Source organism: Somniosus microcephalus, chromosome 8 (assembly GCF_052327205.1).
Source record: "Somniosus microcephalus isolate GS21.2 chromosome 8, FLI_Smic_1.0, whole genome shotgun sequence".
Classification (NCBI taxonomy): Eukaryota; Metazoa; Chordata; class Chondrichthyes; order Squaliformes; family Somniosidae; genus Somniosus; species Somniosus microcephalus.
Window position 1 is genome coordinate 110,176,444 of NC_140994.1, and position 20,187 is coordinate 110,196,630.

Consider the following 20,187-nt stretch of genomic DNA (forward strand, 5'->3'; position numbering starts at 1 on the left):
GAGAACACATTTTGAAAACCTCTACAAAGACATCCCAATAAACGAAACAAACCCAAGTCAACATCAGGTCACAGAAAAACTCCACACATTAGAAGCAACAATCAAAGACAACCAAAACCCTCTAGACTCCCCAATCACATGGAAAGAAATGGCCACAAAAACAAAATCTCTCCACCTAAAGAAAGCCTGTGGCCCAGACAACATCAAAAATGAAATGCTCAAGTTCAGCAATATGGAGATGCAGGGTGCGGTACTCAAATTATTCAACATCATATTACGTTCAGGCTGTTTTCCCGATATCTGGTGCCAAGGACTAATCTCCCCCATATATAAAAGCGGAAACAAATCAGACCCAAATAACTACCGCGGCATCTGTGTCAACAGTTGTCTAGGGAAGTTATTCTGCAGTATTCTAAAAGAAGTGTATAAAATTCTGACAGGTCTAGACAGACTGGATGCAGAAGGAATGTTTCCCTTGGCGGGTGAGAACAGAACTAGAGGACATAATTTAAGGATAAGGGCTAAACCATTTAGGACAGAGATGAGGGGGAATTTCTTCACTCAGAGAGTGGTGAACCTGTGGAACCCATTGCCACAGAGGGCAGTGTACGCCAGCTCATTAAATATATTTAAGAGGGAATTAGATATATTTCTACGGGCAAAAGGGGTTAAGGGTTACGGAGAGAAGGCGGGGACGGGATACTGAATTAAAGGATCAGCCATGATCTCATCGAATGGCGGAGCAGGCACGAAGGGCCGAATGGCCTACTCCTGCTCCTATCTTCTATGTATCTATGTATGTATAGTAGATTACTTGATTTTCTTAACAAACATAATATCCTCAGAAAAAACCAAATAGGCTTTCTTCCAAAACACCGCACCGCCGACCATATCTATACCCTTCACACCCTCATTGAAAAACATATACACCAAACAAAAAATGGGAAAATATTCGCCTGTTTCATCGACGTCAAGAAAGCCTTTGACTCTATATGGCACGAAGGGCTCTATTATAAACTTCTTCAATGTGGAATAGGGGGCAAAGTCTATGACCTTATTAAATCAATGTATCTGAAAAACAAATGCGGGGTCAAAATTGGAGACAAACGCACCGATTTCTTCACCCAGAGAAGAGGCGTCCGGCAGGGCTGCAATTTGAGCCCGACCCTGTTCAACATATACATAAATGAATTAGCAGACATGCTGGAGCAAAGCGAGTCACCAGGTCTCCGTCTCCTGGATGGAGAAGTGAAATCCCTGTTCTATGCGGACGACCTGGTTCTGCTGTCTCCCACAGAACAGGGATTACAGCAACAACTAGACCTACTCGACAAATACTGCCAAAATTGGGCTCTAACAGTAAATCTAAAGAAAACCAACATCATGATTTTTCAAAAAAGGCCCAGATGTCAGGAAAACAAATACCAGTTTACCCTCAGTGATATCACTATAGGACACACTATGAGCTACACCTACCTTGGTCTAACTATTACAGCATCAGGGAGCTTCAGCATAGCAGTGAATGCACTAAAAGAAAAAGCCCGAAGAGCCCTATATGCAATAAAAAGAAAATTCTACAACATCCAAATCCCAATCAAAATCTGGCTCAAAATATTTGACAGCATAATCCTGCCCATTGCACTGTACGGTAGTGAAGTATGGGGCCCGCTAAATCACCAAAGCTACACTAAATGGGAAAAACATACAATAGAAGCCCTACATGCAGAATTCTGCCGAAGCATCCTTCGCACCCAAAGAAAAACGCCAACAAATGCATGCAGAGCCGAACTAGGCAGATACCCACTGATAATAAACATCCAAAAACGAGCACTAAACTTCCTAAATCACCTCAAATCTAGCTCCCCAGACACCCTTCATTTCAAAGCCTTTCAGACCCAAGAGCTAAACCCAGAAAAGAGTCCCCTGAGTCAGCTGCTACGGAAACTAAGTACTCTGCAGGACCCTGACCAGCCCCAGACCAACACAGCCGTCCAAACACCAATCCGAGTGAACCAAATCATTAAAAAATGCAAAGAAACCTACCTGGAACATTGGAACAAAATAACCGAAAGCCAAAGCAGATTAGAATGTTACCGGGCCCTAAAAAGAGAATATAAACTGGCAGACTACCTCACGACCATCAAAGACACAAAACAGAGACAGACCCTCACCAGGTACAGACTAAGCGACCACCAACTGGAAATTGAAAAAGGCAGATACAAGAAATCCTGGCAGCCTAGAGAGAATAGAATATGCGATCAATGTCTGGCTGGCGAGGTTGAAACAGAAATGCATTTCCTCCTAAAATGCGAAAAATTCAACACATCAAGAAACATATTATTCAACAAGCTAAGCCAAACAACCCCAGATTTCAAGGAATTGGATGATCTGTCAAAATTGAGATTAGTCCTAGGAGAAGGAGACAGACCATACCTTGGGGCCAAATATGTAACAACATGTCACAACCTGAGGACTGTTTAAAATTAAGACTGTTTAAAATTAATATTGAACGTACCAAATGAAGTACAAAGACTGTTTAAAATTAATATTGTTTAAAAGTAATATTGTATGTACCCAACAAATGTCAAATCGATTGACACCTACAGAATGTTGGAAAACTGTACCTTTTTGCTATGTAAGCTTTGGCAATATGGTTCTCTGTAAACTTTCATGCCAATAAAGCATTTTAATTGGAATTGGAATTGGACAGGGAGTGTAAGAGAGAGAGAGAGAGAGACACTGGGAGTATGTGAGAGAGAGAGAGAGTGAGAGAGACGGAGTGAGAGAGAGAGATACTGGGAGTGAGAGAGAGAGAGAAAGATTGGGAGTGAGAGAGAGAGAGTTTGGGAGTGTGAGAGAGAGAGATTGGGAGTGTGTGAGAGAGAGAGAGAGACTGGGAGAGAGAGAGAGTGAGTGGGAGTGAGAGCGAGAGAGAGAGCGAGAGACTGGGAGTGAGAGAGAGCGAGAGAGACTGGGAGTGTGTGTGAGAGAGAGAGAGAGTGGGAGTGTGAGAGAGAGAGTGAGAGAGTGGGAGTGTGAGAGAGAGAGAGTGGGAGTGTGAGAGAGAGAGAGAGAGAGAGTGGGTGCATGAGAGAGAGAGTGGGAGTGTGTGTGAGAGAGAGAGAGAGAGTGGGAGTGTGTGAGGGAGAGAAAGAGTTGGAGTGAGTGAGGGAGAGAGAGAGAGTGGCAGTGTGTGTGAGAGGGAGAGAGAGAGAGACTGGGAGTGTGAGAGAGAGAGAGACTGGGAGTGTGTGAGAGAGAGAGAGACTGGCAGTGTGAGAGAGAGAGAGAGACTGGGAGTGTGAGAGAGAGAGAGAGTGGGAGTGTGTGAGAGAGAGAGAGAGAGTGGGAGTGCGTGTGAGAGAGAGCGAGAGAGTGGGAGTATGTTTGTTAGAGAGAGAGAGAGACTGGGAGTGTGAGAGAGAGAGAGACTGGGAGTGTGAGAGAGAGAGAGACTGAGAGTTTGTGAGAGGGAGGGAGATTGGGATTGTGTGAGAGAGAGATTGGGAGTGTGTGAGAGAAAGAGAGATTGGGAGTGTGAGAGAGAGAGAGGTTGGGAGTGTGAGAGAGCAAGAGAGATTGGGAGTTTGAGAGAGAGAGAGATTGGGAGTATGAGAGAGAGAGACTGGGTGCGAGAGAGAGAGAGATTGGGAGTGAGAGAGAGTGAGATTGGGATGTGAGAGAGAGAGATTGGGAGTGTGAGAGAGAGAGATTGGGAGTGTGAGAGAGAGAGAGACTGGGAGTGTGAGAGAGAGAGAGATTGGGAGTGAGAGAGAGAGATTGGGAGTGTGAGAGAGAGAGAGAGATTGGGAGTGTGAGAGAGGGAGAGATTGGGAGTGTGAGAGAGAGAGATTGGGAGTGTGAGAGAAAGAGCGACTGGGAGAGTGAGAGAGAGAGAGACTGGGAGTGTGAGAGAGAGAGAGATAGGGAGTGTGAGAGAGACAGAGATTGGGAGTGTGAGAGAGAGAGATTGGGAGTGTGAGAGAGAGAGAGATTTGGAGTTTGAGAGAGAGAGATTGGGAGCGTCAGAGGGAGAGAGACTGGGAGTGAGAGAGAGAGATTGGGAGTGTGAGACAGAGAGAGACTGGGAGTGAGAAAGAGAGAGATTGGGAGTGTGAGAGAGAGAGAGTTTGGGAGTGGGAGAGAGAGATTGGGAGTTTGAGAGAGAGAGAGACTTGGTGTGAGAGAGAGAGAGAGATTGGGAGTGTGAGAGAGAGAGATTGGGAGTGTGAGAGAGAAAGAGACTTGGAGTGAGAGAGAGAGAGAGATTGGGAGTGTGAGAGAGAGAGAGATTGGGAGTGTGAGAGAGAGAGATTGGGAGTGTGAGAGAGAGAGAGACTGGGAGTGTGAGAGAGAGAGAGATTGGGAGTGAGAGAGAGAGATTGGAATGTGAGAGAGAGAGAGAGATTGGGAGTGTGAGAGAGGGAGAGATTGGAAGTGTGAGAGAGAGAGATTGGGAGTGTGAGAGAAAGAGCGACTGGGAGTGTGAGAGAGAGAGAGACTGGGAGTGTGAGAGAGAGAGAGATAGGGAGTGTGAGAGAGACAGAGATTGGGAGTGTGAGAGAGAGAGATTGGGAGTGTGAGAGAGAGAGAGATTTGGAGTTTGAGAGAGAGAGATTGGGAGCGTCAGAGGGAGAGAGACTGGGAGTGAGAGAGAGAGATTGGGAGTGTGAGACAGAGAGAGACTGGGAGTGAGAAAGAGAGAGATTGGGAGTGTGAGAGAGAGAGAGTTTGGGAGTGGGAGAGAGAGATTAGGAGTTTGAGAGAGAGAGAGACTTGGAGTGAGAGAGAGAGAGAGATTGGGAGTGTGAGAGAGAGAGAGATTGGGAGTGTGAGAGAGAGAGATTGGGAGTGTGAGAGAGAGAGAGAGATTGGGATTGTGAGAGAGAGATAGGTTGGGAGTGTGAGAGAGAGAGAGAGATTGGGAGTGTGAGAGAGAGACTGGGCAGCCGCGGCCGCTCACCTGATGACTTTGGGTCGGGCTCTGGGGCGGGGCTGTTGATGCCGCGGAGAGGTTTTGTGCGCGACAGCTCCCGGCACGGCCTGCCGCGGCCGGTAACCTGGTGGCTTTTGGTCCGGCTCTGGGGCGGTGCGTTTGATGCCGCGGAATGTTCTGTGCGTGGCAGCTCCCGCCCCGGCCTGCCACGGCCGGTGTCCTGGTGGCTTTGGCTCGGGCTCTGGGGCGGGTCTGTTGACGCCGTGGGGAAGTTTTGTGCGCGGCAGCTCCCGGCACGGCCCGCAACTCAAGGCCCAGGTCTCCCAGGGTGCTAGACTGCGCCCGGCGCCGGCACAGCCGCTCGAAATGACCGTCAAAGTAGGCGAGCCTCCGGGCGCAGGGCAGGGCATCACTTCATTTCCTACTGTTGCTAAATACAATTAAAACTCAAATAAATTGTTATTTTCCTTAGTTCCCTGACACACAGAAAGTGTGGGAAAAAAGTCGTGAAGAATCAAGATGGCGGCCACTCACCTCGGTTCAGAATGATAAGGCCCGCCCACACACGCACCGATTGGTCAACCGTCAGGTCACTGAACTGTAGGATTGGTCAATCGTCAAGTCACTCAAAACTCAACTGTAGGATGGCCCGCCCGCACGCAATGAACCCGCCCCCGTTACGGAGTGATTGGTCAACCGTCGGTCAACTGTCAGGTCGATCGACCGTACGATTGGTCAACCTTCACATCACTCAATGCTAATGAACAAATGAGCGGAACTTTTCCCATTTAATGAGCAGAATTTTGATCGTTTTTTGGATACCGTGGGCACGATTTTTGTCTGACGGAAAATTAAATACACCTATGACCGGTCCGTAATCGTAAGCTTTCTTTTGATGTAACGTGCGTGTAGGTACGCTCTATAACTTTCGAACATATAGAGAACATACAGACAGACAGAAGAGGTCTTTTATAGATATTAGATAGATATATAGATAGATGTGCTTCTTCACTCAATGCACTACATTTCCCATAGTGCATTGCAAATCACCACTATGGTTTCCCATGTGGGACAATTCTAATACACATTTAAAATACACAACATATTTCCTCCCCCTTAAAATAGAATGTCCACAAAACAGAATAACTGAAAATGACTATAACTTTGGAAGAGAGGGTAGACTGCCTCTACATTCCGCAAATCCTGGGGATTATTCTGCCCCATGCACACAGGTTAGCACTAACTGTAACTAAGGTGCTCTGGAGGCTGCCTTTCTCTTTGGGGGTAACGCCTAGTCTCAGGAGCAGGCTCTGGCTGGCTCTCCCGTGACCCTGCAGGCCTGGCTTCCTCCCTCGATGGCATAAGAGTGGATGGTGCCATCATCTCAGGGTCGGACGACCAGTCCCTGCTGGAATCCCCAGCAGGTCCTTGATCCTTTGTTTCTTGGGTTACCTGTGGCGACTGTCTTGGCAGTAACTGGTCTACATGCCGTCTCCATGTTCGGTCGTCTCCGGTGCGGACTCGGTATGAAACGGGGCCCGTCTTTTGAATGACCGTAGCCGGGACCCACCGCTCCGGGGTGGTGCAGTTATGCGCAAGGACTTTGCCCCCCACCATAAAGTGTCGTTCTTTGGACCTCTGAGCTCGTCTGCTGACTTGATCCTGCTGATTGGCGTGCACCACTGCTTCTGTGAACGTTGGCCTCAGCAGGTCAAGGCATGTCCATAGCTGCCTTCCCATGAGTAGGTAAGCAGGAGATGTTCCAGTCGTAGCATGAGGCGTGTTTCGGTATTTCAGCAAGAAAGCATTCAGGCGCTGCTTTAGAGGAGCATCACTTCTTGCCTCTTTCAACGTGCGTTTCAGCATTCTGACAAATCTCTCCGCCAATCCATTCATGGATGGATGATAAGGCGCGGAGAACGTGTGCTGGATTCCATTGCTCTTGAGGAACTCCTCCATCTCCTGGGATGTGAACTGTGTTCCATTGTCGGTTACGATCTGCTCCGGCAGACCAAATCGCCTGAACATCTCTCTCAGAGTCTCGATGGTTTTCTCCGTAGTGGTAGTGGACATTACTGCAACCTCCAGCCATTTGGAATGGGAGTCCACCGCGACCAGGTAAAGCGTTCCTTCCACTGGTCCCGCGAAGTCCAGATGGATCCGTTGCCATGGTGTCGCCGGCCATTCCCATGGATGCAGTGGTGCTGCTCTTGGCGTATCCGTGGTTGTCTCGCATGATGGGCATGATTTCGCTTTAACTTCAATTTCATGATCCAGACCGAGCCACCAGAAGTAGCTTCATGCCAGCTCTTTCATTCGGACAATACCACAATGTCCTGAGTGCAACTCGTTGAGGACATGTTTCCGCAGCTTTGGTGGTATGATCACTCGCATACCCCAAAGGAGGCATCCTGACGTGACAGACAACTCCTTCCCTCTTGACAGGTAAGGTAGGAGCTCAGGTGTTGCATCTGACACCCGTGATCTGTCTCCCCGCATCTCCCGATCCAGCACCTTGGATAGCGTAGGGTCCACTCTGGTCTTTCTTGACCTGTCAGGCCATGACAGGGGCATTGCTCACCATGTCAAAGTAGAAAATCTTCTGCTCACAGCCTTCAGAGGGCACAGGCAGCAGAAGTCTTGACAATCCGTCCGCATTGCCATGTGCTGCTGACCTCCGGTATTTGATGTTGTAATTGTGAGCGCTTAACATCAGCACCCAGCGCTGCATCCTGCATGCTGCCAGGGAGGGTATTCCTGTGTGTGGACCAAAGATCGATGTCAGAGGATGATGATCTGTCAGCAAGGTGAATTTCCTTCCGAACAAGTAGTGATGAAAATTTTTGATTCCAAAGATGATGCCCAAAGCCTCTTTTTCGATCTGCGGGTATTTCACCTCCACCTTGCTCAGGGACCTTGATGCAAATGCAATTGGCTTCTCTTCACCTGAGGGAAAGATGTGGGACACAACTGCGCTGACGCCATAAGGCGACGCATCACAGGCCAGCTGAATCTGCAATGATGGTTCAAAGTGCGTCAACACTCTGGGGTCAGTCAAAGCTGCTTTGACTTTCTTGAATGCAGCTTCGCACTCCTTTGTCCATGCCCAGGCCTTGCCCTGACACAGCATCTCATGTAATGGCTTCAACAGTGATGCCAGCTGTGGAATAAACTTTCCGTAATAGTTCAGGAAAGCTAAGAATGACCGCAGTTGGCCAACATTTATAGTTGCAGGAGCGTCGGCAATGGCTTTCACTTTCGATGGTGCTGTGTGTAGGCCGTCCACGTCGATGACATGGCCTAGGTACTCCACGGATGGCTTGAAAAATTCGCATTTGTCCTTGCGAACGTGTAAGTCATATTCTTCAAGTCTTCCCAGTGTCTTCGTCAGGTTCTGCAGATGCTCGTTGTCGTCCTTTCCTGTGACAAGGATATCGTCGAGATAACATTGTACCCCTGGAATGCCGCTTAAGGTCTGGTCCATAGCCCGCTGAAACAATGCTGGTGCTGACGTTATACCAAAGGGTAGGCGGCAGTACCTGTAGAGGCCCTTGTGGGTGGTGATGGTGAGGTACTTCTGTGAGTCCTCTTCTACATGCATCTGCAAGTAGGCTTGACATAGATCAATCTTGCTAAACTTCTGACCACCTGCTAGACCCGCGACAAGATCTTCAATGATGCGGAGGGGGTATTGTTCAGCTGAGAGCACAGGATTCACTGTTACTTTGAAATCTCCACATAAGCGAACTGCGCCGTCACTCTTCTTCACTGGTACCACGGGCGTGGCCCACTCACTGTGTGAATTCGGCACCAGGACCCCTATCTTGACCAGGCGCTCCAGGTCAGCCTCCACCTTTGGTCTGAGGGCATAGGGAACGTTCCTGGCCTTCAGGAATCGTGGCTGGCTTTCAGGCTTCAACTTGAGTTTGACCGTAATCCCCTTGTACTTACAAGGCATATTTTGGAACACAATCGTCCTGTGAGGCCTTGGCCACACACCTCTGTGTATATGGAGCTCACCGTTGGTGCAGTGGTAAGGGTTCCCTTTCTCTTGTCTCCGGGCTCAGAGTCTTTGATGGTTTGCTTTTCCGTTGTGGGGGTTGGACCTGGGTGCATAGCTGTGCTGTGGCGGTCACTCGCACACTCCCTGCATCTCAACGCTATCCTACAGTCTCTTGCAGTGTGGGAAATGGAGTCGCAACACCTAAAACATATCCCATTATCTTTGAGGTAGGCTCTGCGTTTATCTATGGTCATGTTTCTGAAGCCTCTACATTTTGTGAGCGGATGAGGCTTATGATGGATGGGGCAGTGTTTTCCGGGATCGTCTTCATTCTTTGCTGCATCTATGCTGATGTCAGTCTTTGCAGTGACATCCGTCTTATGCACAGATATAGGCATTCTTGTGCCTACGTACTTTGACATGGGCTTCTCATACTTTGAGAGTCCAGTACAGTAGCTGGACAGGGCAAAGCTTGGATCATTTCTAATTCTGGCCTCTCTGCAGATAAAGTTCACAAAGAAGGAAAATGGGGGAAACCACATGTGGTTGTCTTCTTTGAATTTTGAGCCTACATTGATCCATTTTTCTTGGCGAGGGTGGGGCAACTTCTCCACTTTTGGGTTGATGCCACGAGCAGTATCTAAATAGGAGAGCCCAGGTAAGTATCCATCTGTTTTGGCTGCCAGTAACTTCATTAAAAGGTCTCCAAGTTCTCTAAGCTTAAGGTAGTCTCTGATACCTATTTTAGGAAAGTTTCCAACTTACTGAAGAGGGCTTTCTCTATCACCTCAGGGGCACAGTAACACTCCCTGAGTCTTGCCCAGACCATTCTAAGGGCTATGCTTGGGTCATTTGTGTACACAAACCGGATCCTACGGGCATGTTCTGATGATTCATTGCCCAGCCATGATGACAAGAAATCCAACTCCTCACTAGTACTCAGGCTCAAGCCGCCAGTGGCATTAAGGAAGGATGACTGCCATGCTCTAATACTCTCTGGCTTGTCGTCAGATTTTGTGAGACTTGTGATTACAAGTTCTCTACGTGCCAAATATTGGGCAATGCCTGTCATATTAGGGGTCTGTGCATGGGTTGCCAGAGTATGATTGCATCGGAAGGGCTGCGATTGGATGGGCGACTGCCATGCCGGGTGGCCTGTTCTCGCCTTTGAAAAGGGTTCTTTTTTGATGTGTGGAATTTTGGCATGAGTACCTTCCAAGTGATTGGGAGTGGAGGATTGAGGCACAGGTTTCTTCGGGAGTGCTGCAAACTCTCCTTCGTGTGACCAGTCATCAATAACAAGGAAGGGGTCGTCATCAGTATAGCATGAATGATCCACCTGAGTGACCTCATGTTGGGCTGGTGATGGCGATTCCGTGTTCTCGTGCAATGGTTCAAAGTTTGGGAAGGAGGAGATGTCTGTGCATGTCCTAGCCTGCTCCTGGACATAGTTGCTTGTCCGCCTCTCAGTGCTTTGAGGTGATGCAGGACGAGCAATGCTGTGGTGCTCTCCCACCTCTGCTTCTAGTGCCGCTTCCCATGTCTCCGCCTCAGCAGCAGCGGCAGCTGCTTCTTTCTTGATGTGTAGTGACTCCAGCATGGTGTCCAATGTAGCAGCCTCTGCTTGTAGTCGGACCTTCTCTTTCTCCAATGTAGCAGCCTTTGCTTCTGATCGGACCTTCTCTTTCATCACAGCCAGTTCCTGTTTAGCAAAGGTCACATGAGCCTGTGCCGCTTTAGCTTTAGCCCAGGCTCTAGCTGCTGCTACACTGGCTGTTGATGATCTAGATGAGCGTGTACTTCTTGAGCTGGTCACAGATCTCTGCTCATCTTGGAAGCTCTTGCCGTCCATGATTGCACCGTGCTGCACTGCGAATGTTGCTTGTTGCGCCAGCTGATGACTTGCCTTTTTACTGTACTGTCCTCCCAACGTGTATGTGTCTGTAGGCAGCTAGACAGCCAGCCAAACTCCTTTCAATAACAACATGGGAGTCAGGATGTAGCATCCAAGCTCCGGTGTTTAATAATGCCACAATTGCATGAGGTCAATGAAACAATACAAATCAGTTGCATTGGGTTGGAGTAAAACTGAGAAAGAAAAAAGAAAGAAATGCACCTTGTTACATACATGATATATATCTAACATCTAAACATGAATATGTAATGAAACCATTCATCTCACAGGCAATGCTTTCGAAGGCGTAACAATGGAAGATTACAGCGGATTAACTTGCAGCATGCTCCATGCTGATGTGACCTCTTTGTTTGCTATCACTATACTACTTCCTGTTGAGTGACCCTACTGGCCATTTCCATTTACTGCCACCTACTGGCGGCAACAAAACTAAACTCCTGCAATTATAAGGCAGAACACCCCTTCATACTCCCCAATTCTCCGTCAAAGACAGCCGCATGATTTGTCAACACTGCCGCTAGCCCTGCCTCTTCGACTGACACCGCATTCACTTTTTTCCAATCCAGATGAATTTTCTCCAACCATGGCTTGCTCATCAGGGATGGGTAGTCACCCTTGACCACGTAAACTGGCACCATCACAGTTTTTCCATTAAGCTCCACCTTGACCTCCGTCTTACCCAGCATTGGGACTGTTTCCCCAGTGTAGGTCTTTAAGATGAGCTTGGCCGGTGTCAGTGATAGGTGGTTCAGTTTTTCTTTGAATAGCTTCACTGAAATCAAGGAGACAGCGGTCCCCGTATCCAGCTCCATTTTGACCGGTATTCCCTCTAGTAGTGGATTGACTCCATAGCCTGATGAGCCTCCATTCACCATTAACACATGGAGATTCAGCTCCCCATCAGAGTCTGTGTCACTGTCTTCCTGTTCTTGTTTCACCATGTGTAGGTTTTTCTTTTTAGAACGCCAGTTGGACGTGTTTCCTTGTTTGTTTTTGTGTGTCTCTGTGTAGGATTGTTTGCTTTGCCCTGTACACACACGTTCAATGTGTCCTTTTGTTTCACATTTCCGACAGGTCAGGTCATTACACCAGCAGTCAGATGGCTGATGACCTAACCTTCCACATCTGTAACACTCTCTGGCGCCCCTTGCATGCTTATCTGGTATAGCTGCTACCCTGTGCACTCTTGTTGCAGCCCCCAACAGCTGTGCATCTTTAGCTGCTAACTCCATAGACACAGTGAGCTCCACTGCTGATTTAAGCATCAGTTTGTCAGTCGTGAGCAAGCGCTTCTGTGTTGCTTCACATCTTAATCCACACACAAATCTATCATGGACAGTGTCATTTAGAGTTTCACCAAACTCACAATGCTCAGTTAGCTTCTTTAGCACTGCAACATATTCGGCTATGGACTCACCCTCCCCTTGGTTTCATTTGTGAAACCTGAACCTCTTGGCAATCAACAGCGGCTTGGGTGTGAAATGTGTTTCCAAAACTTCCACAATCTGATCATATGTCTTAGCGCCGGGCTTATCCGGGTGCATCAAAGTCCGTAACAAGCCAAATGTTTGTGCTCCGAGCACACTGAGGAACGTCGGCACTTTCACGTCATCTTTAATGCCATTTGCAGTCACGAAAAATCCGAAATGCTCTGTATAAGCACTCCATTGCTCCGCCGTTCCATCAAATGGTCCAAACGCTCTGGTTAGCATAGCCATTTTGTTATCTTTTTTAAAAATCTTTACAGTCCTTTTCCTCCACTTCATTTCACTGTATCATTACTCTCCCCCTTCTTAGTTGTGTAACACACCAACTGCCACCTTTACGAGGCAATTGCATCAGCACTAAACTGCGGGCGCGCCATTAAGAAAAGACAGGAACTTCTTACTTTAAACATCGCCGATTCCAATGCAAAGTGATGCGCAAGTCCATCCTCCTTGTCGCCAGTATTGTTGTGTCTCAAGGGGTTTTATACCCTTACAAATATAACAATTAAGAAGGACTCTGGGGTGGAGAGTTTAGTTAATGGCCATTTTATTTACAATGTGCTTCTTCACTCAATGCACTACATTTCCCATAGTGCATTGCAAATCACCACTACGGTATCCCATGTGGGACATATCTAATACACATTCAAAATACACAACAGAGATTGGGGCAGGCGGATAGAGAGAGAGATTGGGACAGTCAGCAAGAGAGAGAGATTAGGAAAGACGATAGAGAGGCAAAGAGATTGGAACAGATGGCTAGAGAGACAGAGAGATTGGAACAGGTGGATAGAGAGAGAGAGAGATTAGGACAGATGGATAGAGAGAGAGAGATTGGGACAGACGGAGAGAGGGAGAGAGATTGGGACAGACAGATAGCAAGAGAGAGAGATTGGGACAGAGGGATAGAGAGAAAGAGAGATTAGGACAGATGGAATAAGAGGCAGCGAGATTGGGACAGATGGATAGAGAGGCAGGTTGACTGGGACAGCCAGATAGAGAGACAGAGAGATTGGCAAAGATGATAGCGAGACAAAGAGATTGGGGCAGACTGATCGAGAGTCAGACAGATTGGGACAGACGAATAGAGGCAGAGAGATTAAGACAGATGGATAGAGATACAGAGAGATTGGGACAGACGGATAGAGAGACAGACTGATTGGGACAGACGAATATAGGCAGAGAGATTAAGACAGATGGATAGAGAGACAGAGAGATTGGGACAGACGGATAGAGAGACAGACTGATTGGGACAGACGGATAGAGAGACAGAGAGATTGGGACAGACGGATAGTGATAGAGAGATTGGGACAGACGGATAGAGAGACAGACTGATTGGGACAGACGGATAGAGAGACAGAGATTGGGACAGATGATAGAGAAGCAGTGAGATTGGGACAGATGGCTAGAGAGACAGAGAGATTGGGACAGATGGATAGAGAGACAGAGAGATTGGGACAGATGGATGGAGAGGCAGAGAGATTGGGAAAGACGGATAGTGATAGAGAAATTGGGGCAGACGGATAGAGAGACAGACTGATTGGGACAGACGGATAGAGAGACAGAGAGATTGGGACAGATGGATAGAGAGAGAGATTGGGACAGACAGCTGGAGAGAATGATTAGGAAAGACGATAGAGAGACAAAGAGATTGGGACAGATGGATAGAGAAACAGAGATTGGGACAGATGGATAGAGAAACATGGAGATTGGGACAGACGGATAGAGAGACAGAGAAATTGGGACAGATGGATAGAGAGACAGAGTGATTAGGACAGACGGATAAAGAGAGAGAGATTGGGACAGATGGAATAAGAGGCAGCGAGATTGCGACAGACGGAGAGAGAGAAATAGAGATTGGAACAGAAGGATAGAGAGACAGAGAGATTGGGACAGATGGATAGAGAGAAAGTGAGTATATGGAGAGACGGATAGAGAGAGATTGCGATGGATGAATGGAGAGGCAGAGTGATTAAGACAGACATACAGAGAGACAGAGATTGGGACAGACAGATAGAGAGACAGAGTGATTGGGACAGACAGATAGCGAGAGAGAGAGATTGGCAAAGATGATAGAGAGGCAGAGAGATTGGGATAGATGGGTAGAGAGAGAGAGATTGGGAAAGACGGATAGAGAGACAGAGAGATTGGGACAGATGATAGAGAGACAGAGAGATTGGGACAGATGATAGAGAGACAGAGAGATTGGGACAGACAAATAGAGACAGAGAGATTGAGACAGATGGATAGAGAGACAGAGAGAATGGGACAGACCGATGGAGAGACAGAGACGTTGGGACAAATGGATAGAGAGACAGACAGATTGGGACAGACAGATAGAGAGACAGAGAGACTGGGACAGATGATAGAGAAGCAGCGAGATTGGGACAGACGGAGAGGGAGGCAGTGTATGATCCGCAAAATTAATATTGTACTATAAGGGTCCTTTGGCAGAAGAGGCCATGATTTTAAAAGACTGTTTTAAAAGAGCCCAGAAAAAGGGGCATATAAAATGGCTGCCAGACCCCGTGACCGACTTATTGGGACACTTTAAAATGGCTCCTGCAGTCCCCAGACAGCCTTTGTGGATTCAACCCACAGTAAGTTCTGGAAGCCTTTTCTGAGAAAACGAAACCAGACACGTACGCATATATATGGATGGATGCAGATCCAGCCAGATCAGCCTGTAGATAAAGGCCATCAAAATGTTTACCCAGACAAAGGGGAAGAGTTTTATATTCATAAGGGAACATCAAAGACCCATTAAAGACATTAAGAATACATTCGAAACAATGCAAGTCATTCCAGAACAGAGATGAACATCACCGGTCATCCCGAGAGCAGTTAAAATATAATAACTACCCCGCTGTGCTATAAGCCCTCCAAAAGTTAAACAAACACTAACCTTGATTTGGCGGGAGATAAAGGTCACTCCTGAGAAGTATATTTGGGGGAACCCAGGGGTAGCAAAAGAAAACAGTTATCGTGGTGCTATCATCGTATTGGTGGCATCATCGCTTGAAGAAGAAGAAGAAGGTGATTCGAGTCTGCATGCCACCCCAGGGTAACCATCGGGAGATCATCGACAAATCCCGGGCCGTTTTGATGAGACAAAGAGGCAGAAAACTACAGAAGAAACCTATATGAAAGCCGGCCAGAGGCTTCCAACCGTGGTCAAGCAGATGGTCTCTTCCCCCACATCGACATCCAGGCCCGCTGAGATCCAGCCTGTCCATGACATTCACCTCGAGGAAGAGAAGGTGTGTCGCAGCTCACAGCCCACAGCGCTGACCACGAGGAGACAGGACGCCTGAAAGGATCAAAACGCAGACCTATTTCAAAACCTTGCAATTCCTAGTTGGATTGGTGAGCATGTTTCTGGCCCGACATAATCGGATCTAGATAGGTTAAAGGGGGTGGGCATTTTGGGTATAATTAACATGAGTTGTTGTCCCTTGATGTTCCGTGTGTTTCCCCATTTCATGATGACTTTCGTAAAGTATAATATGCCTGTATCTATTTTAGTCAGTACTGTACTGTTATGATTTGTTTTTCCCTCCCATGTACCCTCTTATTTGCTTGCATTTGATTTGTTTTTCCTTATGCAATAAAAGTTAATTTCGTTTCATTAAACTTGGTCCTGAAGGGTATTCTCTGCATTGTAGTTCCTGCACCTAAGTCCAGTGTCTAGAACGTAAGGGGCGAGTGGGTCAAACCACTCAAGGTTTTACTGTGCAAAAGAGAGAGAGAGGCCTCTGGCAAGAGAAACCTCTGCGACCTCTGAGAGAAAACCCCTTACAGAAAATGGTGACCGCGGCAGGACACTGGCAGCAGGATTGCAATGTATTAGACCCAAGTTTCAATGGTCGAAATGCAATGGATGAGAGGTTAGCGGATTATGTCTTTTGTAAGGTAAATCTCACTAAGCAGTGGATTTCCGATCTCTTACTGGATGGGCGTCCGGTAGACGCAGCCACCAGGTGGACAGAGAGCAAAGAGCATAAGAAGTCAGTGGAAAAGGCACTGTGGCTGATGTGCTACAAGAAATAGGTCCAGATTTTGGACAGAGTCGTTGCAGCACAGGCAGCCAAGATCACTACCCAGGCAGCAGAGATAGAGGAAAAGGCCATGGGTGGGGAAAAACTCATCACAGCACTTCACGCGCTGAATCAGGAACACCAACTTGTAGCCAGCCAACATCAGACTAGAATAGAGTATCTGGAATGCCAGGTTACCGAGGCAAAGGTCCATGAAGCGAGAATACGGGAGAAAAACGCCCGCCTCGCACAACAGCTAAGAGCACAGGAGGAGAGAGTACTGGAGGTCAAGGCAGCTTACAAGCTGTCCCTTGAGCACGGGTTTGCGAGCACAGACCATGGCCCCTGCCAAAAGACCATAGAGGACCTGAGAACGGCCTTGGTTAAGGCAAAAGGCATGGAATGCCTCGTAAGCCCAAAAGCAAGTCACATTGACTTTTTGCAGGAATCCAAACATCCGATTCCTTGCGAAGTAGTTGCGGCACCAGCCACTGAACCCTCAGCACCGCCGAGCTATAGTGAGGTTTGGCCCGAAAAGGGGGTGGTGGAAGAAAGGGTAGCCGAGGTGGTACAGGAGGAGGAACAATCCCTGGTAGTGAAGCCGGAGCCGGCACCAATGTGTGCGACTCAGCACCAGAGGTTCGGTCCCAACGCCGCAGATGGCAAAAAAGGACCCCACGTGAACCAGATCGTGGTCCCCTTTGCTGCCCCACAACTAAGATCCATGGTGAGCCACCTCCCAAGACTCACGGTAAAGGGAGATCCCTCAGTTCATTTCAGGGAGATAGAGGAGACAGCCGCCATCAATGATTGTGATGATCTGGAACAGGCAAAGATGCTGCTCTTCTCCCTGGATAGCTCCCACAGCCCAAGCCCAAGCCCAGACCGCCGCCCCAGCATGAGCCCAGGTCCAAAATGCAGCCCCTGCCCCAGCAAGGGGAGCTGGTGCAGCTATGGATTCCGCTACGATAGAGTCAATTATCGAGACAATACGGTCTCTTATGACCGCGCAGGGGAAGATAGCCGTCACCACTGGTCTTGTCGTTCCCGAAACCCCGACCGCTGTGCCCAAATGACTAGAGCTGGTGCAGCCCGTCTACCTGTGCGCACTGCGATATGATGTATGGAGGTGACCCCTCATGGAGATGGAGGTGGAGGAGGTAAAAGGGACCTATTTTTTGGATATGGGGGCATCGTGCACCGTAATCCACGCAGATAACCCCACCGCCTCGCCTCTGTCCACCGGGGTTCCATACCTTCTGTCGGGCTTCACGGGTGAAGAACAGGCTGGCGCACATTCCATTCCCCTCTCCATTCATTTAGGACCACTCCGCACCACGTGGAAGTGTACACTAATGAAGTGGGAGGTGGGGGGTGGAATGGGAGTCCTTGGGTCTGATTTCTTGGTAGCCCCCGGGATCCTCGTGGACCTGAGAAATCACTGTCTCTGGGGAGCAGGTACGGGTGTGAAAGGGGTAGAGGGTGCCAAGGTCAACGCAACGAAAGCACGGGTCGGCCGGCGGGAAGTAAAATTCTTGGGTCTGACCCTCCACGCTGGCGAGAGAGACACAGACCAGAATAGACAGGAATTGGTGCAAGATCCACCCCGCCAGTCGCGCAGTGAAGGTACCCCGACGCAACAAATGGTTTCACATAAAGCGGTGCAAATTGTTCAAGCCTGGCGCAAAAGAACCAACAACTGAGGCCAGGTCTGAAGGCAATAATCCTCAGCCTGAGGTGTGCAACAAGTCACAGACCACACAGGCTGGAACCGCAGCCTGCCTGGAGGGAGAAACTGTCCCGCCCACCTGGAAGGTTTTCCCAATGGCCTGGGAATCAGATGAGGAGGAGCCCATAGACCAAGGCCTTCCTCCTGATCCGAATGCCATCGGGGGGGAGCCCGAACAGCTAGGCCCCGCACTTAACATGATTCTGGAGGAGGTGGAGTCGGAGGACGTAGATCCCGCCCTCAACTCAAACTTAGGGGAGGTAGAAATTGGGGGCGGAGATCCTCCACCTGTAGGGACAGGTGAGGAGGAGTCATCTGCCACAGATCCAAATCCCAAAGGGGTGGAGCCTGAGGGAAGGGAGCCGAAGCCGGCAGCCATGGAGGTGCCACGGGCTGTGAGGGCTAAAGTCCCAACCGAAGGTCCGCTCGCTAAGGGAGCCATGCTCAAAGTGCCTCTTCGCAGGTCGGCTCGAATGCCTCAGCCGGTAAAACCTTGGCCCGATTCCCCCGATTTCAGTAAACGCCAACTTGGGAAATCCCTGTCAAAACGCAGTCCCCAATTGAGAGCAAAAGGCTGCGGGTGACCCAAGCCACAGGTCAGTGTAGCCCCGCCACAAGGAGCGGTGAGCTGCAGTCCAATCAGGGATTAGGTAAGCCGCCCGGGGATGGGCGGCACTGTACATAAGTTAAGTTTAAGTTTAATTAAGTTTAAGGTGTGTAAATATTAAAGTGATTCGTGTTATAAGTAATTTTGGAATCTGCCCAGCATGTGTGTTGTTTGGGATCGAGGTCGAAAGACCCGATCATGCCTTCACCTAAGCCAGAACCTCTCGGGAGCCTGGCTGTATCGTTTAATTTGTTTCAGGAACCAAAGAGATGATGAGAGGAATTCTCATCACGTTCGCAGTGATCAGGTGCAGCGGGGCCTATCGGGGCCGCACCAAGGACTCCACGATTTACGGGTGCTCTGGAGACACAGCCCCCATCGCGACCGATGGGTCGGGTGCGCGGGGTGTTGAGGAGACAGCCACCAATGTCCACGAAGGGAGGTGGCCAGGATGGCTGGGGTCGAACTCTACGGAATACTCCAGCCAGTCCGGGTTTGCATACCAAGAGACTTCTTTAATGTGCCCCCGAGTGAGGGTCATCGCACCCAGAGTCAGCGTCACTGTCGGGAAGAAGATTTGCCTGGTATGTTTTGGACATGTTCCTTTGGACCGATGGTGGTGGCTGTGCAAGTTGAGCAAAACCATGAAGAACTCCACGGTCGAGTGGGAGAGACTGGGTAACAATACCCATTGGACTATTATGGGGACTCATGGGGGGTTGAGTGTCTGTTGGGACAAATGGTGGGAACCAGATGAGGGGATTTACATGTGTATGTGGGGTTCAGAATGTGCCTGCCCCACAGGCATCTCCATCTTTTTCCAAAGACAGTGGCAGGATGCTGGGAAAGGAATGAGGTGGGACATCAGCATATGGGCGTGCAGAGTCCCATACTCTCAGATCCCAGCAAACACCACTGAGCTCATCACCCACCCCCACAAGCCCCTTCCCACGATTCTAGGTAGACAAAGCCCACAAGGAAGGGTGCCCCACCACTACCAAGGGACCCGGGAACGGATTGGTATTAGTGCCCACAGGTCAGGTGCTGTACCAAGGGGAACACTACGCGGTGGCCTCCGTGATTCTAAACCTCACCGAGGTGCGATTGCCAGAGGGGTGCCCCAAGGAAACGGAGCAATTGTACCAGGTCCTGTTAACAAACATGTTCAGACAGTTTTATGAATTCGACTTTGCTGATGTAGACAGAGCCGGATTATACACCACACCACATGAAGTCTTGGACAGGGTGGGGAGACAAAGAAGGGGTACAGTAAATGATATTTTTACAGCTTTTAACACATAGAAATAGGGCGGGGGGACTGTGATATGCTCGAACATATTAACATCGAGAGGGAGGAGGTATTGGCGGTTTTAGCAGGCCTAAAAATGTATAAATCCCCAGGCCCGGATGAAATGTATCCCAGGCTGCTGTGTGAGGCAAAGGACGAGATTGCGGGGGCGCTAACACATATAT